The following is a 26962-nucleotide window of genomic DNA, read 5'->3' as shown; positions in this document are numbered from 1 at the left end:
TGACAAAAGAGTTGAGGGAAAATAATTCCTCCAAGAGAACTCTCACTCCGCTAGAAGAATAGGTTGTGATGGTTGCCAAATCCCTTTATGATTCAAATTTTCTTCCTCCTCTGAGTTATACCAACTTTGGCTCTAACTTATTCCTAATATTCCAACAAGATTAAGCTCTCTTATTTTCCAAAAAGAGAAAAATGAGTTAGTACCTAAGGTTGATACCCCTTCTAGACTTAATGCCCAAGAGTTGGCCTTAGCCTCTATTGTTGAGAGGACTAAGATAAGCAACACTCTAAATTAGTCTCTATTTGAGAAGAGTATGTATTTGGATGAAGATATACCTTCCATGATGGATATATCCCCATATAAAGATAAGGAATGTTCTTTTATTGAAGTTTCTAATAAGCATACTAAAAAGAGAAAAGAAAGCTAATTGAAATTTGGCTAATATAAATTCTTTTAAAAGAAAATAGGGGAACATTCTTGACTTCTTTAATAGGTTGTATAGTAGTAGTAAACATTGTCAAAAATAATTTTATGATAAATATTCATATTTGGAATGTAAGAAGGTTGGAGATGTTTGATGAAAATTTATTGTTCGAAGATAGTGTAGAAAGCTAAAACTTAAAGATTTTATATGTCATGAAGAAATTAAATTTGTTGGATTCCAAGGTCACACAATTTTAAACTCATATGGGATTAGGCAATAGTTCTCTATTTGAATCATGAAAGGGTAAAAGGAGGAGTGGCCACTCTTTTGGGACCTAACCTAGATGAGTTTATTGTTAACAAAGTTGTTAACATTGGTGATGTTAACATGTTAGAAAATAGTGAGGATAAAATAGGAGACACTACCTTTAATTGGAAAGGAAATGAGTTGACTTTATGGAATAAATTTAAAAGGAGATTTAATGTTCTTGATCCCTTATAAAAGGGGAAGTATGAGCTACAAGATATTTAGTTTACATGTGTAATAACCAATAAATATTTGAGAAGTTGTCTATTGTAGACTTGACAAGATTTATACAGACCCATCTTTTTCCTCCTTTCATGTTGCTACTAACGATTTACGTGTCTTGGTAGCTCTTGCCTCTACGTCTAGCCATTCACCTAAGTTTTCTACCATGTGTATTCAAAGTGATGATTCTCCATGTCTTAAAACTATGGTTAGACATTTTAAAGTGAATCTTTCCTCCCCTTAAACATCAAGATACTTCTAATGCTACCCATATGGAACTTCATAATTATCTAAATTGGGTAATCATGGAAGGGACTCAGTCTAGATTGGAAGAAGGTCTTTCAACTTTTAGGAAAGAAAAGAAGTATGGATATGAATGTTGCAACAATGTGAGCTACAAGAAAACTCAAAAGTCTTGAAAAAGAAATGTAAGGAAAAATTGATGATTTAGACCTTGAAACTGAAATGATAAAGACTTGAAACTATCTTAGGAAAATACAAAATCACAAAATCCATGAGCAAAGAGCTTGATCCAGACTTAATTGGATCCATGAATGTGATTGGGGCTTCAAGTATTTATTTCATATTTTAAAAGCCAAGGATAAAAGATATTTAATTGAATCTACCCAAACTAATGATAGTTATTCTTTTCAACTAGAGACTCTAAAGGAATCCTTCTTCAATGAGCATGGACTTGAAAGCTAATAAGCTCTTGATAGATGCCTCAATGTGATCCCTAAGAAAATTACCACTATAGAAGCTAGAAGATTAAATGAAGAAATTCTCTTGGAAGAAGCCAAATGGGCAATTAACTCTCTAGAAAATGATAAGTCTCATTGACTTGATGGATTCCTAATTGAGTTTTACAAAGCTAATTCAGATTGGATAAATATGGATCTCCTTTCACTATATGAAGATTCATATGATAGAGGCTCTTTGGGTGAGAACATAACCAAAGGAATTATAAAATGGATTCCCAAGGTTGGTGACAAAACTCAAATTAAGAATTAGGGACCAATAACATTAGAAAATATATCAAAGCATATTTTTGCTAAATTGTTCGCATGAAGGATCGAAGATATGTTGAATAAATTTATTTTAGTCACTCAAACTAAGTTTTATCAAAGGTAGATATATTCTATAAAAAAACTTATTACAAGTTGGGAAGCTATGTGTTTGTCCAATAAGAAGAGACAATATGTTGCAACAATTCTCTTGGACTTTTGAAAAAGCCTTTGAAAAGATAAAATGGCATTTCATCATGGGTATGCTTAATGCATTTGGTTTCCATGAGCTCTTTTATAATTGGATCGAAGTTCTATTTAGGCACTCCTAGATAGTTATTGACATGAATGATAATCTTTCTGATCCTATCCCTCTTAAAATATTAATTAGACAAGGCTTCCCTATCACCCCCTTCCTTTTTGTCACAATTATTGATGCTTTATTCTATATCCTAAGAACTCCTTGTGTTGGCTCCCCCTATAAAAGGCCTTGTTCTTCCAAATGAGGATGTGCTCATTAACTCTCAATTTGTGGGTGATACTGCTTTATTCTTGGAGTTATTGGAGTCTAACTTTACTAGTTCTATGCATAGGATTTACTTCTTCTATTTGGCCTCAAGTTCCATTGTTGCATCTCATCCTTTGTCATAGGCTTCTCAAAATCCCCTCCTAGGTGGATCAATTCTTTGGGTTGGTAGTGGAAAGGCCCTTGTACCATTGTTAGGTATCCTAGCTTTCCCTTTTCTATTAATCCATCATTCAAGGACATGTGGCATTGCCTTTTTGATAAAATTCAGAAAAAATATCTAAAGTGAAAAACTGAACATCCTTCTCTTGTTGGGAGAATACAAGTTGTTCAAAAATTCTAGGTTTCTCATCATATCTATTTTTATTCTACTTGGCTATTTTCCAACTATCAAATGAAAATATTGAAAGGAATAAATAAGACACCTTTTACTATCTAATGGTATGGGTAGCAAGAAAAGTCATTGCGTGAACTAGAATTGGTGTTGTAAATATCCTATCTTGGTGGGTTGGGTTTAAAATATATCAAAAAACTTTCAATTTCTCTTGCTTCTAAGTGGACATTGAAAGTCATTCAGGGTGACGAACAATGTAAAGTTTTAATTAGGGATATTGTCCAATTTTATAGTATCTATAAAAGTAAAAAATTAGAATAGTACTCCTTTCTAGTGACATGTTGCAAGGGGATTTAAATTTTAAGATATTTGGCTCTAACATATTTTCTACTTTGTAGAATGCATGGTCTCATGTAAAGGTGCTCCTCTTAGGGAGAACTACTATTCCTACTCTAGTATATCTCCCTCCTATGTTGTGAGCAATAAGTCTATTTGGTAGGGTTTCTTCCTAAATAATAAATTTGAAGATGATAGATCCTTCCACCCTCAACTCCATATTTATTTCAAGGAGGTCATTAAGGTGAATCCCTTTCAAATATTGGCATGAGTCAAATAGGGACATAAATGTTGATCCTAATGAGGTTTATTCAAGGCTTAATATCTATTGAGGATTTGGTACTCCATTTCGCTCCAAGTGCCAAGCCATGGAAATGATATAGAAAATTGCTCCATCCATATTAATGTAATAAGAAGATAAACAAATTGCTTTGCAGATGAATATATCCAAGTGATCTAATAGAAATATTTTTGATATGTAATTGTAACTTTGACTGACATCTAAATAATTTATTCACCATTTATTGACAAGTCCAAGAATGAAAAATGAATAATCATAAATAATAATTGTGAAACTAAAAGAAAGTGATAATGAATAATTAAAAGTGGAAAATAAGCATTTTTGATCTATAATCCAAAACAATGCCAAAAGTTGGCCCTATTCGTGCTTAAACATTCGAATGATGGATGTCAACCAAACCCCATCATCACCTCAAGTGATGATGGAAACCAAGTGTACTTCTTAAAAAATTTCATGAATCATTACAACAGGTGGCATAGTGATGTGAATTTGTGTCAGTGGGAAAACCATCAAAAAATTTATCATAAAGTTGATCTTTGGCAGGATTTTGTGAAGATTTTATTTTGGGATTTTATCACCAAGAGCATTAATTGTTTCTAGAAAAGGATGAGAGGTGTAGATTTGATCCAAATAAAAAAACTAACAAGGAAGGATTGCAAGGACATTTTTACCAAACCTCACTCCAAATATAGCTAGCAATAGTTAATTTTGGAAGGAAAGGTACTGATCACACATGCCACTGAGAGAGGGTTTTTGAAAACTATGAAACCTTGTGATTTTATGATGGGCTCTGGTTGTTGTCACAATTTTAGCCTAAAAATGAAAACATTAATCTGTCATGGCTGTCACAATTCGGTTTGCAACAAGGGGATGTTAGAAGACTCTAAGAAGTTGGTGGTTGATCTTGGTGAATAAATGGGTGGCAGTGACCACATTGAACTATTGAAGACTGAGGATTATATCAGAAAGAGTGAGGCTACATAGGTTTACCTATGGGAAGGAGGTTTATTTCCATTCATGGAAGGCATGGAAGAGCACGATGAGCACATCTCCATGCAATTCATCAACTCTTGGACTGATAGGAAGCTAGAGATTAATGGGATGACATTTGAAATAATGGAGGAGCTCATCACTAGGGTTGGAGAGTTATCCTTGGAGGGCAAGAATTGGTTGAAGCAAGCCAAAGTGTTTGATGAAATGAGTCTAAGGAAGTTCTTTCGACCTAAAGAGGAGTCAGTCTACATGAGATGTGGGTACTCCAAAGAGGATCTATTGAAGCCCTAGGATGTGATTTTTTATGCCATTATGCGGTATATTACTCTTGAAGATTAGTTCTAGGTATTGTACTACTACCACTCCAGGAACCAAGATTTTCTTTCCTTTCCACACCTTATTCTAAATTCCATGAAAGACTGCATTTTTAAGGCTAGGAAAAAGAAAGAGGGAGGCAAACCCTTCTATATCATCCACCACAGCTTCATGAACAAACCTTACGAATACCACCTTGCCATAAACCCATCACTTCTTGTCAATCCATTGGCTACTATTACTCACCAAGCTTCCACAGAATGTAGCCCTAGCTTAGGATATAAATTTTTTTTTTAAGAAAACTTAGTTTTGAGGTGAAAATAAGTGTCATTGAGTCTGACACAAACATGAGGAGGGGCAAGCAAACTGCTAGGATGGCTGGTAAACTACTCCAAATGGAAAAATTAAAAACCTCACCTAAACAAGATTTTAGTTCCAAGTCCATTGAGAGTGAGAAAAGGCCCACAAAAAGGAAGAGACGACACCCAGATACTGGGAAGAAGGCATTGCCTAGCCCCTCACATATCTCAGACACCCTAGAAGCCATCTCATCGACTCCAAAAGGTAGGGGGAAGAAAGGGAGACATAGCCACAGATAGAGCCAAAGAAAAGCTCGACTAGAGAGTCTAGAGAATTTGATGAAGGAGCTTACAAATAACCACATTGGCATTTGCCAAAAAATTGACACCTTGGTAGAATTCACCACAAAGGTCATGCACTTTGCTGCCACCACCCTCTATTTTTTGTAGGTAATCAAGGACAATAAAGATATGAGAAAAGAGAGTGAAACTACCCACTCTATCTACAATTTCTTGGTAGAGGATTGGTTCAAGATGTTGCTTGATAAACCCATCAAAGAGGAGGAAGTGGATTTGAAGAGGGAGGAGCATGAGGAAGATAAGTAGGAATGGGGAGAGAAGCAAACATTTAGCCCTTGGTTCTTTGTTTTTTGAGTTTTTATTATAGTTTGGATCCTATTGAACTTGGTGCCCTTTGGGGTTTTTATTTTGTATATGATCATGAACTAGATTAGTAGCAACAATAAGCTTTATGGCTGTTGATATAATTTTATATTTTATATGCTTAGTAGGGACAAGATTGTTGATAAGGGTTACTCTTTTTAGGAGCTAGACTTTATTTGGTTTTTGAAGTATAAAACTGGTATTAGTCAGATAAGTAGGAGGTGACTCCTAGCTGGTCTAAAGCCTTTTTTTACTTTGGGATTGGCCCTTCTTTCATTTAGCTTCTATCTATTACTTCAAAAAAATTTGAACAATGGAAAACAAACCAACTCCTTTGCAATGTAATTTTATAACACTAGCACTTGTACTTGCAAGTCCAAGATTACACTGATTATTAGGCTGAAGATTGTGTCTTCTTAAGAAATGATTGACAAAATGTAACACAACCACTATTGCATGAGCATCACATAAAATGCAATGGATATGTTATATGCAAAAGACATCTTCCTCATTTACTTACTCCTAGGCCAAAAGATTCTAAAATGGTTAAAGTTTATCTAAAACAGAGGAGATCACTTACAAACTTTTGTCACAAGGTCAATCTTCAACTTTGTAGTTTACTTTTATATCAAAAGAACCAAATAAAGAAATCTACAAGTTTTTAACTTATAAATTCATTAGTGTTCACAAGCACTACATTAGACACGGTTCTCTATATAGAGATCATGCTGCTAGAGGTCATTTGTGGATGCTAACTTGGATAGTGCCTTGGATCTTTTCCTTTATTTTTTAATTCATTATTTGTTGATCATGAGACATACAACCTTGGTTGAGAGAGATATTCATAGACTTGTGTGATTTGATAAGTTACTTGATAGACCTATTCATGTCATTCTAAAAGAGTAATTAGGTTTCATTAGATTAACTCTTTTGAATTATCTTTTGTGCTTCTCTAACTTATTAAAAACTATATTAAAATATGAAACATAAGAGAGAAATTGAATTACTTATATGAATGCAAGTCGACATTGTGTGTTGGAGTAGCAAAACAAATCAATTTTTTTTGTCATTTGTAGGTAAAATCCATAATTTATTAGCCAACGTAACAATTTCAAGACCAACAAAAGGCAACAACATTAATCTACAAACATAATGGTTGCAATTGCCTATAACCCAAGATTATCATTTGTTGGATCTATAGTAAAATTTGTCAATTTGCATATGTGATATTTTTAAGTACAAGTTTTCTTAAACTTTCCAAGATTCAAAAATTATTTTTTATGTTTTAAGATTAAGAGTATCTGGTCTATGGTTGAGAGTGTGAGTTAATAGCCAAGATACTACATTGGGTCGAGCAATTAAATAGATTACATTCTTATGGTGTATTGGGAATACCTTTAGTTTAAGAGGATGTTGAAGTCAATTTAATGTGAAAATTTGAAGTACAAATAAAACTTCAAGTCTTATTAGATCCATGTTAGTGGTCCCTATAATCATGACAATCAAATCCATTCATTGGCTTCCAATTAACATAACTACTTCAGAGTTGACTAATTTTGGGATGATACTGAATTCGCCAATTGAATGATACCTGCATCACAATGAATGTTAAGCTCACCACACATGGATACAACAACCCAATATATGGACCAATGCGGCCAACAATTTGAGAACTTGCAAATAAATTAAGATGCAAAAGTACCACTTTTTCTTTTAGTCAAAAACTATTTCGAAATCTAAGTTTAGATACCTTGAATAAATCCATTTCACACTTAACATATTTCACATATCAAAACTAAATCAAATATAGGAATAAAAATATTTTCTTGATATGACCCTCAATACATAGCACCAGATTAGCTCTAAAAATTCCCAACAATAGTGAAAAGAAACTTAAATTATAAACAACTTCATAATTATAATTGATTAAAACAATTAAATTTTATACAGCTCAAAAAGAAAGTTGTAGATTTGGAATAAAAATTTGAGAAAAAATATTGTAATATATGTATAATATTGGATACAATTAGAAATGTATGAAATTATATTGCACCAAATTAGTTAAAGATTCCCAACATCAATGAAAAAAAACTTAAATTATAAACGTCTTCATAATTACAATTGATTAAAACAATTAAATTTTATATAGCTAGAAAAGAAAGTTGTAGATTTGGCATAAAAATTCAAGAAAAATAACTTTGATGTGTGTATAATATTAGATAAAATTAGAAATGTATGAAACCATATTTTTCTTGAAGATTTGCCAACCATCTTTATTTTGGAGCAACACATCCCCTCTATTTTGGAAAAAAAAGCTTTGTTGTCTTCAACGGGAACATATCTTACAGTCAAGTGATGCTTCCTTTTTGGAACAATGGAATTACTACCCCTCCTTATGTACTCCTCATGTATGAATCTATGAGTACTTAATAACTTTTTACATTCATCCAAAGGAAAACTATATGACCTTAATCTACATAGACCTTGGTATGATTCACATCTGCAAAAAGCTACATTTCCTCATCCTAAGGAGTCAACAGTCCCACAGATATTTTAAATGGCAATATATAGTCTATTTTGGAATATCTCATGAGCATCTGTCTATCCAAATATTGAGAGCTGAAATTATATAGCAACATCATTCAAATATTCCAATGTGGTTGGAGATTACATCCTTCTCTTCAACATTCTCCATATTCGTAGTCCAAAAAAAGCTAGAAAAAGGATTTTAACAAAATAAATAGAAGAAGTGTTTATTGAAAATCAAAAAGAAGATATGTGGGTTTCCTGGGAAGGAAAGGAAAACTATAGTGCCAAAATATGAAACAAATGATGATGCCAAATACCTTGGTATTAGGCTTGGAATTTGACGGTCACCCCTTCTTGTCATATGAATTTTTTATGACGGTTGAGTCATTTTAGTGCCTTTCATTTTAAGTTCAAAAAAAAATATTGATTTTCAATTTTATTTTTTAATATGAACAATCTAATTATTTTGTTTTCAAATTTAAATAATTTTTCACTATAATTTACAACATATTAAATATAAAAAATATACTCAAAGTAAATCATCTAATATTCCAATCTTTTAACTTGAACTTTTTCCTTCTCTTGATTAGTAATATTTGACCTATCTTCAATTTCATCTTTAAAACTATAGCCTTCCCCAAATATATTTGTTTATTCATTTAAATCCTCATCTAAAGAAGATGAAAGTTTCTTTCAAATTTTTATTGTGAGATTATTCATCCTAATTTAGTAATGAAATACAAGAAGCATCTAAATCTTATTTTCCAGGCCACCTGTACAGTTCTCCACTAGTTGCTTGTTTCCTTCTGTTTGAAGACATTTTTTATGTACCTACAAAAATAAATATAACATTAGTAACTATGTATGAAAATAAATCTGTATAGATATTGAAAAACTACATAAAATTTACATTGTGTGATTCAATTTGATGAAGAAGAAGAGTTTTGAAAACTATATAGAATTTACCTTATGTGATTCAATATAATGAAGAGAAGAATTTTGAAAACTACATAAAATTTACCTTATGTGATTCAATCGATGAAAAAGAATTTTGAAGCTACCATAATATAAAAATACAATTGCTTAACAAAAAAAAATGTTTTTGGTGATATGATTGTTTTATATGGATACAAATTGGAATAAGTATACTTTAATAACAAATAAAGAAATATCATATTCACATCAAGTTTCTAATTTTTTTCATATTTTTTTTGAAAACAATTCTTTAAAAAATATTAATAAATAAGTACAAGTCAATCATATAGTAAAAATCATAGATGTTTCTAAATTAATATAAGAAAATTTTAACACTTAGAAGATTTAATTTATAAGATTAAAAATATAAAATCATAAAAAATTTAAATAAACTTGGCAACTTTCTAAAATTAATATATTTAATTTTAAAATTGTTAAATCAATATAAATATTAACATGTTTCTAAAATCACATGTTTTATATAAAAGATTCTAAAATAATAATAATTACAAATTACAATGAATTAAGCTAAAAATATAGAAATATAAATATATAATGAATAATATAAAATATGTTAACAATTACATCATAGTATTATTTATTAGTACGTTAAGTTTCTAAAATTCATATATTTTAGATTCAAAATTACTACTAATATACAAAAATATATATTATATATAAATTAGATATTATCTTATATTGTATTATACATATATTAGATATAGTTTAATATAATGTTATATCTATATTAATAAGTGAAGTTCTTGACAATTTACGGTTTTAAAATTTTTTAGCCTGTTAATATGTACGGTCTTAAAAAAAACTAGCCTATCATATACGGTTAAAATAGTGAAAAACGGCCAATACGGCCATCAATTTCTAGGCCTGCTTGGTATGTTTTAACATTTTAGCTCCATTGAAGTTGTTGAATTCTATTTAGTATACTGATTTTCAATAATAGAAACAACTGAAGGTGTACTTACCATATTTAGCGTTGAAGTCCTCTACTCTTTCCTATTCTGCAACATATAAAAAATCTCACCACAAGCTGTTTCGTGTCTTATTCATCAAAAATGGGTATGTATGGCTGTACAATTTTGTTCCTTAGGGAAAACATTTTTTTCTAAGTTGAATAGCTCTTTTTTTTCAGTTGTTTCTATCAAGATAACCTATTGTCAAATTAAATTTATGAGAGACGCTACATATATTTTTGGATCTAAGCTTTTCGTAGGAAGATACGTTAACAAAATTTCTGGATAACTCCATCGTTATCTTCAAAATAAGTATGCTAATTATCCAAAAATATTACAAGAACTTTATAGCTATGGTAGTGGTGAAACAGATACAATTTTCCTTATGCAGAAGACGTGAAAGTTAATTGTTTGTTTTTCACGCTACAAAACTGGAAGAGGGTGAAGAGAAGAGGGGTTTTCCTTCTAAAGGAAACAGAGCTAACAATGAATTCTCCAAATAGTAGCATGTCATTAAACCTAACTAATTTAACACATCAAAGACAAGCACCATCAAGGAGCGGGAAATTACCTATTATGCAGAGTAAAGACAAGTCTGCTGTTGTTTGCTTCCTCTCATGTCTGGTTCATGTAACCAACAATTTAAGCATCAGAGATGATGGTGGAGATCAAGTGACATTGAAATAGTGCATAAAATGAAGATAACCATATCCGTTCGTATTTAGATGAACACCAATCCTTGGCGGCAAAAACCCCATTTGGGCATGTTGATCCAGTACGACAATGAGTTGTTGTGCAATGTCAATTCACACCGGGTTTATCTTTGAGGAGATTAATGTCGACGAACATGAGAACGTTGAAATTTCTTGTGAAGTTTGGTCAAACTGTTATTTAGAACGCTTTCAAGCACAATTTAATCATGTTCTAGGTTCCTCTATTTTTAATAGGGATGAGAAAATGTTTGCTAGTGATGTGTTTTTCACATGACACACATAATTCTGTAGAGTTTTTTTTTAATGAGGAAATAGCAACTACCATACATAATTTAATTTTAAATAAGTATAGTATTATATTTGTTTGTCTATTTGGTGGAAGTAGAGATTATGTTTTTACTAAGTAAGATGGTGTAGTAGTTAGAATATATATAATTGGAAACTTAAATAGCTTTAGAAATTGAATTAGTCCCACAAAATTATTGTTTAAGTTAAAAATGTATTTCAAGTGAAAGTTATTAGTCATCACAGTGCACTTTTGTAGCAACTATGAATCTTGAATCTTATATTGCTTAAATTTTTAAAAGGTATTTTTTCACTGAAATATAGCAACTCTTAAACATTACACTAAGGAAAAAAATAAGCTTAGAAGAAGTAAGTCAACTTTGACTATTTAATATTTTTAACCTAAGAATTAAGCTTTTGTATGTGATGTTTAAGCTTGCATTGAAATATTCAATTAATATTGGATAATAAAATATTATTCTAATAAATACAAATTATTATTTTAAACTTATAATTAAGTATATTTAGTATTTAACTCCATGGGATATAAGTCTTTTAAAAGAAGACTTCATATATGACATAATTGATTTTCATAATAATTTAACCTACTTCTTCTCAAATGAATATTATTACGATATATTATTATTACGATATATTAGTTTTCAATGACATTCGAAACAATAACTAAACATTTATAAAATCAGAATTGAAGCCCTTTTTCTTATAATACATTTCACATACTTTTTTAATTTTATTTTACATAGATATTTATTATTATTCCTTTTGTTTTTACATAAACATTTATTATTATGCCATAAAAATTATAATTTCTCCTATTTATAATCATTTTCTGTATCTTCTTCTATATCTTAAATTGTTACCAAGCATCCTAGTTCCAACTCCTACATGCAATTTTCACAAAAATTATCTTAGATTTATCTTTCAAGAAAACTGCCTCCTCCTTGCTACTTCTACGTAGGATTTCTAAGTAAACATCACATATTACTGAATAATCAAAACTAGACGATTCTTTGTAAACTTAAAATTTTCCTCCATAAATAAAAAGTTTCTCTCTGCAAACAAATTTCAGCACCAAAAGTTGTGGCCGATCCCAAAGAATGACCAAATATTAAGAAATGTTATATACTTTTTATCCTATACAGAAAATCGTCATGAACAAACAGGGAAAAAAATAAAGAATATTAAATCGGCATGAAGAAATTTGATAATGATTGTTAATATTCCCTTGACCGATGATTATTATATCCATTTCTTACAAGAGCTTCTCCATGAGTAGTGTCCCATTTACATTATATCTACTGCTCGTGCTCTGCGTAGTGCAGGGAAAGCCCTGTGTTTTTAACAAATGCTTACATTGCTGAATAAGGTATAATATTTACAGGCTACTTCAACCCAAAATCAATTGGTAAAGAGCAATGGAATAAGATGTATGTTAAGCTACTTATATCACCACTTTTATTGCTATTTAGTGTCCAGTACCCGGACTTGGACCAGACGGCAGTTTATTTCTCAATATGTTTCCTGATGATCTCCAACTGCTCTTGACACCACCATCGTTAATATATGCGTGACCAACTCCTGGGCTTGGCCCTGAAGGCAGTTTGTTCTTCAGCGTGTTTGCAGATCTCTTGATTAGAACCGGGTGTTCGTGTTCGTGGTGGGAATGAAGGGAATGCTTGTGCTTGTGCTTTACCATTCTACGCGCATCTGCAATCTCAATATTACAAAGTATTGTGATGAGGAGGAAGAGCGTCAACAATGTTTTCAAGGCCATATAATTTCCTCTACACATTGTCATTGCAAGAGATCACCGCCGCTAAAGTAGAATTCGATGAATCTGGTAAAGAGACTGTTGAATGTTTTTTATTGACTCTAAATAATATGCAATTTAAGAGAGCAGATGAGAAATAAATTCTAATCTGGGGCTCAGTGAAGTTGTGTACAAAGAAACGAAGGCATCGATCTGATATATATAAAGAGAGAGAGAGGAAAAATATGTTGACTCATATGTTGACTCATATGATGAAATGTTGGAAAGTGTAACCGCGTGAAGGAATAAGTCAATCTTGACCAAGTCTTGTGCGCAGAAGTGATGCCCAAGCTTGTGCGTTTTACCAGACTTTTTCTCTGGTAAATTCAAATTCACAAATTCAGCCACGTTGTCTGATAGTGGAAAAATGAGTTGAGTTATTGCGCTTGCTGATAAATTTCAGTCAACGTTGACTTTTCCTTTCACCTGATAATGTCCAATTTTGTACTATCTCTAAGGTAAGAATGGGAATAGTATTCCTTTCTGTGACATGTTGCCGGGGATTTAAAATTTAAGATATTTAGCTCTAACCTATTTTCTACTTTGTGGATGGCATGGTCTCATGTGAAGGCACTCCTCCTAGGAAGAACTACTATTCCTACTAGTATATCTCGCTCCTATGTTGTGAGCGATAAGTCTATTTGGTGGGATATGCTTCTAGAGAATAAATTTGAAGATGGTAGATCTTTCCACTCTGAACTCTATATTGATTTCAAGGACGTTATTAAGGTGAAGCCCTTTCAAATATTTGGCACAAGTCAGATAGGCCCCAGAAATGTTGATCTTAATGAGGTTTTTTCAAGGCTCAAATACATAGTACCTACTAGGGCTTTGGCAATCCATTTTGCTGCAAATGTCAAACCATAGAAAAGATATACATATTAGTACAATGAGGAGCTAAACAAATTGCTTTGGGGAAGAATATATGGAAGTGATCTAATAGATATTTTTGCTATCTAATTGTAACTTTGATTAACATCTAAATTATTTATTCACCTTCTATTGACATGTCGAAAAATAAAAAATAATAACCACATATAATAATTGCAACACTAAAAGAAAGTGATAATGAATAATTATAAAAAACAAAAAATTGGCATTTTTCATCTATATTCCAACACAACACCAAAAGTTAATCACCACTTTTGGTACTAAATATGATTTCTATGTTGAAGTTTCATCTAGAATAGTATGAAAATTATTGATCAAATTATAATAAATATTATTGTTACTACCAAACAAATTGGCTCTCTTATCAATTATTAAAATTAATGTATTATTCTAATACAACTAACTAGATTTAAGGCAAATACAAGTCACTATATGGTACTTTTCTTATACAAAAAATTGCCATGAATAAACATGGAAATTATAGAATATAAAATTGGCAATATTCCCTCAATAGATGTTTATTATTATTGTGGCATATCACTACATTTGGGCTCTATCTATTTCTCACAAGAGCTTGTCCATGAGTAGTATCCCATTTACATTATATCTACAAAATATGTTTTGCATAGTTCATAGAAAGTCCCCTGTGTTGAGAAAATGTTTACATCGTTAGTGAATATGGTATAATATTTATAGGCTACTTCAATCCAATAGGGGAATAAGATATTGTACTATATATCAACACTGTGATTTCTTATTAGTGTCCAGTATCAAGACTTGGACCAGATGATAGGTTATTTCTCAATATGTTACCTAATGATCTCCAACTACTATTAGCACCACTATCATTAATAAAAGCATGACCTATTGGCAAAGGTGGAGAAATAAGAGAAAACAAAGCATTCACAGAGAATAAAAACATTAGTCTTCTATTATATATATTTGCATTTATCAAAACATAACATACAAAAAAATTCCAATATGAGAGAGAGAGCTTTGTTCTACTGTAGAAAATAACAAGGCAATACAAAATTAAAATAGCTATCCCAGATATACATCAAATGTGCCTAGAAAAAGGGTAAACCTAAAAAATATTAAATGCAAGTAAATGTTGATTAAATAGACAACAAAATAAATCTACGGAAAGGTTATGCAATTAAAAACTAAATCAAAATATCTCTCTTGCAATGACCAAAGGAAATCGACAGGCTAGAAGAAATGAATTGGCACGTGAGAGTGGACTAGAGAAAAATTATGGAGGTAGAGAGTAGTTGGGGATTGATTCCAAAAATCCCCCTTAACCACAACTGCTATCATCTATGATGCCTAAATGATCCCTTTGAAAGACAAAACTTTCTTTTCCTAATGCCTTGGTAAAGATATCTACACATTGATCTTTAGATTTGCAAAATTCCAAAAAGATTTCTCCATTGTTGATTAGTTCTCTAATAAAATATCTAGTATGTATATGTTTGTTCCTCTTTTGAAAAAATGGATTCTTGGACAATGCTATGGCTGAGTTGTTGTCACAATAGATCTTCATTGCATCTTCTTGTTCATGTTTCAACTCTTTCAACACTCTTCTCATCCATATAGCTTGACATGATACCCCTATTGCTACTATGTACTCTACTTTAGCAGATGAAAGTGTGACTATTGGTTGTTTCTTGAAGCCCATGATATGATACCAGTACAAAATGAAAAACATAATCGGATGTACTTCTTCTATCATCGATACTCCTAGCACAATCACTATCAGTATAGCCTATGAGCTTGAAATCATTTGAAGTTGAATATTGAATACCATAATTTCTTGTTCTACTCACATACCTTAAAATTCTTTTCCCTACTTTCCAGTGTGATTCTATCAGAGTCTCCATGAACCTTGAAATTAAACTTACACAAAACATTATGTTTGGCCTTTTGGCTATTAAATACATAAGGCTGCCAACAACTATTTTATACAAAGTTGGATTTACATTATATCCTTTGTCATCTTTAATTAATTTCAAACTTATGACAATTGGTGTTGGTGCTGATTTGCAATTCATCATATTGAACCTTTTCAAAATATCACTAGCATACTTTGCTTGAGAAATGAATATTCCATTTTGATTTTGATTGACCTCAATGCCTAAGAAGTATTTCATGAGTCCCAAATCAGTCATTTCAAATTCCTTTTTCGTAGCTTCTTTAAATATGTCAATTGATAAGTCACCCATAAATATGAAATCATCAACATATAAACATATAATTAGAATTTGACATTTTTCATCCATCTTTATGTACAATGTAGGCTCACTGTTGCACCTGTCAAAACCATTTTGTAAGATATATGAATCAATTTTGTTGTTTGGAGCTTGCTTGAACCCATACAATGCCATTTTTAGTTTGTAGACTTTATCTTCTTGACCCAAAATCTCATATCTGGGTGGTTGTTCCACATACACTTCTTGCTAAAGATAACCATTCAAGAGTGCTAATTTTATATCCATTTGATAAACATGCTATTTTTTTTGAGTTGCTATGGCAAGTGTCATTCTTATGGTGTCTAATTAGGCGATGGGAGCAAATGTCTCATTATAATCAATTCCATGTTGTTGTGAATAACCTTTAGCAACTAGCCTTGCCTGATATTTTTGCACATCACCATTTGAATTCAACTTAGTTTTGTAAACCTACTTTACTCCTTTGACATCATTTCCTTTTGGAAGACACATTAATTCCCATGTTTGATTCTTTTCAATTGCATCAACTTCTTCATCCATTGCATTTTCCCATTTTTCATCTTTAATTGCATCTTCAAAATGAATCAGGTTATCTACTTGTGAGTATAAAGCATAAAGAGAGATTGAATCAACATTATTCTCACCTTCATTTTGCTCATAAATGTCTCTAATACTTCTAATTTTCTATCTCCTCAAGCTTGCCAATGTAGGATTTGACATGTCACTTGATGTAGAGCTAGTCGAATGTGGACTTGATGGACTAGCACCTTGATGGCCACTTGTAGATGGTGTTTGTTGTCCACTTATGGGGGTGCTTGATTGTATACATGACATTGATCTTACATTTGATGATGGTGTCACTTGTGGACCACTTTGTTGAGCTTGAATGGGTGTGGAAGGAGTATATGCTAGTATTAAAACTTCATTTTCCTCTTGTGGTATGCTTTTTGTTATGTTGGCTATTTTTTCTACATTTCCATTCCATGCTTCTTCTATGAAATGTACATCTCTGCTAATTATGACCTTCTTGCTAATTGGATTGTATAATTTGTATGCTTTTGATTCATCATTTTATCCCACAAACATACATTTTTCTCCCTTGTTGTCCAATTTCCTTCTCAATTCATCCGGCACATGTGCATATGCCACACATCCAAAAACTCTCATATGAGAATCACTATATTTTCTTTCACTCCACGCTTCTTCTAGAATAACTATCTATAAGTGTAGAGAAGTGAACATACCTTTATGTATTCTTACACAATTTTTTAATTTCAAATGTTCAAAATCATTCTCTAAGATTTACTACCTATTGCAATTTCACAAGTTTTATATAAAATTTATTAATTATACTTTTCATAGGTCTAATTTAAAAATAATTCCAAACATGTGTCAAAAGTTACTACATTGAGTACAACAAACAGGTAACTTATAATTTTGTTTGATAACACAAGAGTTTATCAATTTCATATATATATATATATATATATATATATATATAGGCTTATAGTGAAGTTGTATTAATTGATTTATCTAAACATTGAAATTTTTAAAACATCATGTAACCTATTCCTAATTATACCAACATGACTATCAAAATAAATCCTAAATATATAAAAGTAACCAAACCAAAAAGACCTCATTCTTTTATCTTTCTTCTCTATTATACTATATTACAATTTCTATGTTGAAGTTTCATCTAGAATAGTATGAAAATTATTGATCAAATTATAATAAATATTATTGTTACTACCAAACAAATTAGCTTTCTTATCAATTATTAAAATTAATGTATTATTCTAATACAACTAACTAAATTTAAGGCAAATACAAGCCACTACATGCAGACACTTCTCTTATACAGAAAATTACCATGAATAAACATGAAAATTATAGAATATAAAATCGGCAATATATCCTCGATAGATGATTATTATTATTGTGGCATATCACTACAGTTGGGCTCTATCTATTTCTTACAAGAGCTTGTCCATGAGTAGTATCCCATTTACATTATGTCTACGAAACATGTTCTGCATAGTTCATAGAAAGTCCCCCGTGTTGAGGAAATGTTTGCATCGCTAGTGAATATGGTATAATATATACAGGCTACTTCAACCCAACAGGCGAATAAGATATTGTACTATATATCACCACTGTTATTTCTTATTAGTGTCCTGTACCAGGACTTGGACCAGACGGTAGTTTATTTCTCAATATATTTCCTGATGATCTCCAACTGCTCTTGACACCACCATCGTTGATATATGCATGACCAACTCCTGGGCTTGGCCCTGAAGGCAGTTTGTTTTTCAACGTGTTTGCAGATCTCTCGATTAGAACCGGGTGTTCGTGTAGGGAATGAAGGGGTTTAGATGAATGCTTGTGCTTGTGCTTTACCATTCTTCGCGCATCTGCAATCTCAATATTACAAAGTATTGTGATGAGGAAGAAGAGCATCAACAATGTTTTCAAGGCCATATAATTTCCTCTACACATTGTTATTGCAAGAGACCACAGCCAAAGTAGAATTCGACGAATCTGGTAAATGGCAGATGACAAATAATTTCTAATCTGGTGCTCAGTGAAGTTGTGTACAAAGAAATGAAGGCATCGATCTGATATATATAGAGAGAGGGAATGGAAAAATATGTGGACTCGTTTGTTTTGCAGGCGTATGCAGTTACGTTTATGATGAAATATTGAAAAGTGTAACCGCGTGAAAGAATAATTCAATCTTGACCAAGCCTTGTGTGCAGGAGTAATGCGCAAGCTTCGCCGTTTTACTAGACAATTTCTCTCGTAAATTCAAATAATCAAATTCAGCCACGTTGTCTGACATTGAAAGATAATTTGAGTTGTTTCGCTTGCTGACAAATTTCGTTCCATGCTGACTTTTTCTTTCACCTGCGCAATGTCAAAGAAGAACAATGGCAATAAAATGCTTTGAATATGGAATTTGATGGTAACCCATCTTTCAGATGAATATGGACAGATGAGAGGGTAAGGGTATTAGGCCTATTACTATTACTATTACTCCTTGGAAAACAATGGCTGGTTTGGTCAGATTTTACGAGAGGTCTATTTGTTGTTTTCTTTTAGAATTGTGAATCTCAGCTTGCAGTTCTTAAAAAAAAATATTGGAATGTTGGAAATACCACATTTCGAGCTCTGGCTTGGAATGTTGAGGCCAATCCAGAGGAAATTATTGCTCTTTCGACTCCTAGATGGGTCCTTATTAAGCACATTCCTCCTTTTCTATGGAGATTCATCCCTCAGCTTGTTGAACTCCTTGACAAATTCCTGCGCATGGACAACTCGGCGTGCCTGGTCCCTCACCTTGATGCTAGGATTCTTATAGCCTTGAAACCTGGTAATGATTTTCCAAAAGAGCTCACCATTTACATTGCAGATGAAAAAGATTTCTTGCCCTATCAAAACCTTGGGCAGTTTAAATGCTTGTTTTTTATGTAGGAAGGAAGGGCATCTTAGGAAAGATTGCCCTAGCATTAAGAATAAGATTCCTAAAAACTCTAACCCTTTGAACCCACCCTCTGTTTCCAACATGAACTCTTCTACTTCTACTAAAACCAACTCTTCGCCTCCTCCCTTGGCCTCCTCGCAATCCTACCCCCCCCCCCCGCACACCGTCTATGTTATCACCATCTTTGCAAAATGCTTCTATCACTAGCATCACGGATGTTGATGGCTTTCAAACTATTACTAAAAAGAGAAAAAATCGTTCAAATAAAAATAATGTGGCTCCACATGTGCCAATCTTCCCCCCTCCTCCTGTGGTTAATGTGAACATTCATGTGTAGGAATCTGCTAAGATTTTCACCCCCTCCTCTTCAACGCCAAAAACCCCCTCCATTTTGAAGCTCCCAGTTAAAATTTTCCAAGAAATTTCTAACGATTTTATTGTGGAGGTCATACCAGCAATTCCTTCGGTGGCTAATAGCCAACCTTCCATGCTGGACAACTCATCTTCCTCTCTATCTGATAGTGAGGATATCCCTACTTCAAAGAGAAAAGGGAGATCCTATGGATCTAAAAACAAAAACAAGAACAACAAGTTTTGAAGCAACACAGTCTTTCATGATGCTTCTCTTATGGAGGATAGTATGGATCCTGAAGCGTCCATCTCTAACATTATGTCTCAATGAATTGCATCTCTTGGAATATTAGAGGACTTGAATGTCCCGATAGAAAATTTGTGGTTAAAATTTTTCTCAATGCTAATGGTAACATAGATTTGATCATGATGCAAGAAATTAAAGATACTAGATTCATTTTGGAATCCAATCTTAACTTTATTTGGAAAGATGCTATTAAAATATTTACTAATCACCCTTAGGGAAGAGGTGGTGTGGCTATTTTACTTAGCCCTAAGTGGGGTCATCAGATTAATTGTTATGGTATTTCTCCCTGCAATAGAGCTATTTGGTTGATGGTGAATTATAATAATCTTGAATTTGGTATAAGTGTTATTTATGCTGCCAACGACTATATTGAAAGGACTATGTTTTGGTCTTGGCTCAGCTCACTCCCAAATCTCCCATGGTTATTTGGAGGTGACTTTAACATGATCAAAAACCAGGAAGATAAAATGTGAGGTCTTCCCTTTTCCTAGAAAGATCAAGAAAGAACTGCTTGGAATAATTTTAAAAATACTAAATCTTTATTTGATCCCTTAAGTGGGAATAAGAACACTAACCCTAGGCTCTTGTTTACATGGTGCAACTTTCAGAAAGGTCGGGCTAGAATCTATTCTAGGCTAGATTGATTCTATCTCAATAGAAACTTCTTTTTTGTGCTTCCAGATAAGCAAAACAATTTGGTGAGTGTGTCCCCTACCACTCTTTGAAATCATCATCCTATATCTATTTCTGTTAGCTTCGGTCCTTCCCCGATCTGCAACAATCAAGGTAACATTAAGTTCATCCTCAATACTAGTCTTCTGGAAGATGAAGACATCCTTTCTGTTATTTCCATAATAAGACTTATCAATAAGTCTCATTATCCCTCCTTATCTCACATTGATAGATGGAATTTGGATATTGCTACTTGGCAGAAGTTACTCAGAACTGTTGGTCAAAAGAAAGCCAAGGACTTTAGATTTAAAGAGTCTTGGCTAAATAATAACCTTTATAATGCAGAGATGGCTATTCAAAACAATTTTGATGATCCTCACCTTTGTCATCAACTCGCTCATCCTCAGAATGCTCTTAGGAAGTATTAGCATCATAAAGCTATGGGAGCTAGAGTTCGATCAATAGCTCATTAGCTCCGATTCGGGGACAAAGGTAGTAAATTTTTCTTCAATCTTATTAAACAAAAGTAGGCTAAAGAGACTATTGACAAGTTGTTGATTAACAACCAGATGAGTACTGATTTGGATACTATTAAGAATGAGTTTGCCCAATTTTATGAGGATCTCTTCATCTTCGAGGATTCTCAGGATGCTGAGACTCTTAGAGACCAATGTAGAGGTCTTATTCCCCAAAGAATATTGCATATTGATGCTTCCTCTCTTGAGTAGCCTTTAACTCTTGAAGAAATTGAGCAATCCACTAACTCTTTTAGTAATGATAAAGCCCCTGGTCCTATCGGTCTACTTGTGGAATTCTATGAAACTAACAACAAATGGATTTGTAAAGTTCTTGATATTTACAATGAAGCCATAGACATTGGAACTTTGGGTAGAGACATTAATTTTGGGATTATCAAACTCATCCCCAAGGAGGGTGATAAGTCCCTTATTAAAAACTGGTGACCCATAACTTTGCTAAATCTCTCATATAAAATCCTTGCTAAGATTATGGCTCGTAGGCTAGAAAACATTCTCCCTAAGTTCATTTGCACTTCCCAAACAGGATTTTTTAAAGGTAAATTTATCTTAGAGAATTTGTGCACTAGTTGGGAGGCTCTTGACTAGGCTAAACACACTAATCAAAATGTTGCTATATTTTTCCTAGATTTTGAAAAGGCCTATGAAAATTTTGAGTGGAAGTTCATTAATATGATGCTTGATGCTTTTGGGTTCCCCTCTTTCTTCTGTGACATTGTTAAAATTCTCCTCAAAGATGCTCATGCTCAGGTTGATGTTAATGGATCATTGTCAGCCCCCTTCCCTTTGGGAAGATCAATTAGGCAAGGCTGCCCTCTTGCCCCATCCCTTTTTTTTATTGCCTCTAAAGCTCTTTTCTATATTCTTAGGGACAACATTTTATCCCCTACAGTTAAAGGTATCACCCTTCCTAATGGTAAGCATATTATCAATTGCCAGTTTGCTAATGACACTTCTCTATTTTATGAAGCCTTTGAGCTAATTTTGAAGCCATGATCAATAAACTTAATTTCTTTTGTAAAATATTTGGAGCTCAGTTATCCCATTCTAAATCTATTTGTCTTGGATGGGATAGCAAACCTCTTGATTGGTTTGAGAAATTTGGTTTCCAATGTGGTGGCCCATCCAAACTTGTTAGATATCTTGGTATCACCTTCTCTATTGAGCCCTCCTTAAAGGAGATGTGGAGCTGGATCAAGGATAAGATCCGTAATAATCTTAACAAATGGCACAATAGATTTTTGTCTCTTGTAGGTAGAATACAAGTGTGTCAAAAAATCCTTTCTGCTTACAACATATACTATTCCTCTGTTTTGATGTTTAATGATTATCAAGTGCTAGAGATTCAGAAAGCCATTAGAAATTATCTCTAGTTTGATGGAAAAGGGAATAAAAAGACTCACTCTGTCAAGTGGAGTTGGTGCCATGTCGACAAGCTCCTTGGGGGCCTGGGCCTTAAGGACCTTATGTTAAGTGTTCTTGCTTTGGCCTCTAAATGGATCTTTCATGTTTTGGAGGGAGAGGATCCCTGGAAAGTCCTGATTCGTAATAATATCGAGAGAGGTTATCCAAAAAAGGCTAAGTTCGAGAAGGACCTTCCCCTTCTATATCTCATCTATGGTGATTTTCCTATCATGGTTCAAGGCTCTATTGTGTTTAAGTCCATCTAGAAAGCTTCGAACCATGTTAGGCAGTTCATCAATAACAAGGATTTCTTTGATAATAAGACCCTCCATTGTGAAAGGTCCATTTGGTAGAACCTTAAACTGGACAATAAACCCCTTGCGCTTACCCAAGGCTGCTCTACCAAGATATGCGACAACTACAAGATCAAACAATTTGTTGATATTTTTGAAAAGGACACCCTCATCCAGTGGGAAGAGTTAAAGAATAAATTTAACCTCCCTGATTTTCACAAAAAAGACTTATAATATGATTGTTAAGGCTAGTAAGGATATCCTTACCTTATGTCATGTTGATTCTAATAGTTATCTAAAAATTAAATGGCCTTGTGGTATCATCATCTCCAAACTCAAAGCTAAGGATATTTACAAAGTTATCAATCACAATGAAGATATTATCAGCCATATCAATAACATTTGGTGTACTGATTTGGACACTCCCACTTGGAAGAAGTAGTTTGATTATCTTAGGAAAAGTTCTATTGATCCAAAAATTAAATGTTTTAAATGGTTTCTTATTCTTAACAAGCTTCCCATTAGAAGTTCTTTCTCTAATATTGATTATTACAAGATTTGCAGAGTCCTGAAAATGAGAAGACATATTTTATTTGATTGTAGTTTTGCTAAAGAGGTTTGGTTAATGTTTGGTATATCTATTCCCTCTATCTTTAATATTTTTGAAATTATTACTAGTTTTATTTCTAATGCAAAAAAAGATGTCAACATGTTTTAAGACATTCTCTCAACTAACATTTTGTGGCAAATCTGGAAGTGCAGAAATGAAGAAAGGTTTCAAAATATACTCAGGTTGCTTAGCGAGTCTTTTCGTAGTCTCACTTATTTAAAAAAAAAATCATAGGTCCAAATTACTATGAAGACCAAAAAGTTGAAGTTTAAATTTTTTCTTAAAGATGGTCATGCTACGTTCTTTGATAATGAGGTTCAAAATGGGCACTTATGGTGGCAACACTTGGATAATATTCACATTTTCAATCAAACACTTAAGCTCATCAACAAGGAGGTTAAGAGGACTCCCCATGGCTTCATAGGCGAATTGCTTTACATGCTGAAACAAATTCAAGATCAGAAGAACATGGTGTGTATGGAAGGTTCAATGGGTTGGATAGTGTGGATGCATATGTTTGAAGATGTGCTCCATTAAATGCTCCTTTTGCTCCTTCTCTTTCTCTTATTCTTGGGTTGTATGTGAGGCTTGTCCTTTGCTCTTTTTTGATGTGAGGCTTGCCCACTAATCTTCTGATACTTTGTGGATTTATTGTATGATTTTAATCTTCCTTTATTTAATACAAAAAATAATTAGTTAAAAATGTAACCATATTTAATACAAGAAGAAAAATGAGTGTAGGAAAGAAGAACAAAACCAAAACAAGAACAACTAAACATAAAAACCCTAACTCAAAATAGGGTCGAAGAAAAGATAAGAGAAGGAAAAAATGGAATTCATGTTGGAAAAAATGTAAAAATCCTATTTAGAGTTGCTATTAGAAAGATATAGGAGTTTATTTGTGTTTATTTAAACTTAGATTTCTCTTTTCTTTTAAGTTATATATTTATAGTATGTATATATATTTCGTAGTAGTTTAATATTCTATTTTAAAAGAATTGATTTTTTCTTTTTTCTTTTTTATTGGTGGATAGTAATAAAGAGGGTTTATTTTTCTAATTATTATTTTTGCATCTTTTGATTATTAAGGTTATCCTTTAATTTTGTAGTTTGATTTAAAGGAGAGAATTTTATTTAAATGAAATAAAATAATGTTGGTGTAAGTTTTATTAGAGAAAATTATGTTTACATAGTCTAATAATGTTAAAGTGTATTGTATTTTTTATTTTTTTAAAAATTCTTAATGAATGCCATTACATTTGGGTCTTAAAAAAATGATTTAACCTTATTATCTTTAAGAAATTATTGCATTATAAAGTTTTTTTTTTTAAACATTTAAATTTATTGAGTGCAATCTTCAAGGTTGTTAGTGAAGTATCAAAAGCGGATTAAATTATAGCTGGTAATTAATCTCATGAACATTAATAACTTTAATAAATTATTACTTTGTGACAAGGATATGAATGTGGCAATGACTTAGTTTAACTAAATATGCATGTGAACATGATACAACTAAGAAATTGTATCCATTAATGCTTAAAAAAGAATTGTGACATTATATCATAGACATGCAATTGCATTCTCCTCACACCATGTCAAGGAAATAAAAGTGGTTTCTATATATAGAAGACATCTTAGTACTTGATTCTCACATCTTAGGAAAAATGTATTAGCCTTGACTTTGGCTCTCCCATCATTTCTAACTATAACTATTTGTCTTTTACACCTTACAAGGTAGCTTTTTATGTACATTTCATAAACTTGAGTTTGCTTAATATGTATTATGTAGGATTTAATTTAAATGAATATTACAATTGGTCCTCTTCATATTTTCTAGGATACCACATGAATAAATTTGATAACTAATGCAAAGGTTGAGACCATTACATATTAGTTGAACATCATATTGTGCTCTTTTGAAATAAAATTCTTATGGTTCATATTTAAGGATGAAATATACACTTCATTATCCATCTGAATTACATGTTAAAGAATTATTTAACTAGAACTAACTCTTTCCTAGTCAGATATTCACATCAGAGAAGAAGACAAACAATCTCAATTAAGTGTCTTGTCAGATGAAGTAGAAAATGAGGAGGACAACCAAGAAGAAATAAAGGCTCAACATAATGGATTGCATAGAAGAATGGTGCAAATGGTACCAGATGGAAATAGTTTTTTCAAAGCCCTAACAGATAAACTTTAAGGTGACAAAGAGATACACTCAAAGTATTGTAATATTGTAGTGGAATACATTGTGGAGAATTGTTTAGAATTTGAGCCTTTTTTTGTCAAAAAGATGACATGAATTTTAAAGAATACTATGAAAATAATGACAATAGATGGAACTTGGGTAGATGATTACAAGATTTATGTAGCCTACACATTGATTTGAACTAGCATTCATGTGCACTATTTGAAGGACCAAGTATGCCAAATCCAATTTTGATAGCTCAAAAACACCCACACTCCATGTCTCATATCATGATGGAAACCACTACAATAGTTTGTACTTCATTAATAACAATGGAAATGCTCTTGTAGCACCCATGATTCTAGAGGAGGATAATCAAAGTACAAGCCATAATGAACAACAGCCTATAAAGCTAATTATAAATGAAAAAGGGTGCAAAGATAATGACAAAAGTTGTGAAGAAGATAAATTATTGAAAAGATAGGATGTATTACTTATTTAAAAGGGAGTATTACATGGGTACCAAGGAAGAGAAAATTATAAATATTTAAAATTTATCTTACCAATATTTTACTATGCATAGAAAATATCATGAGAAAACTCAATGTGCTAACATTATAGTGATATCATTTGATATATAAATCTATCAGTGTAACCCTTATACCCCTCAAAGGTGTAAGTGCTAGTATATAGATATTATCAATATTGTTGCATAAGAGTTTAATATATTTTTCTTTTAGATTCTATTTTGATATAATTATAATAATATTTAAATATAATTATAATATTTTATTCAAATAAAGTAACAGGAGGATGACTATCTAATGTGTATAGTTTTAGAAATCTTAAGAGTATACAATATGTTAGTATATCTTTTCTAAATATAAATAAATTAATGTACATACTTTTTAAATTATGTCTACAAACCTATTGTCAGTCACGTATTCAACTTATATAAAAATTTC

This window comes from Cupressus sempervirens, chromosome 9, assembly GCF_028749045.1.
Source record: "Cupressus sempervirens isolate cs-2001-9-10 chromosome 9, ASM2874904v1, whole genome shotgun sequence".
Classification (NCBI taxonomy): Eukaryota; Viridiplantae; Streptophyta; class Pinopsida; order Cupressales; family Cupressaceae; genus Cupressus; species Cupressus sempervirens.
This window is presented reverse-complemented; position numbering follows the sequence as displayed.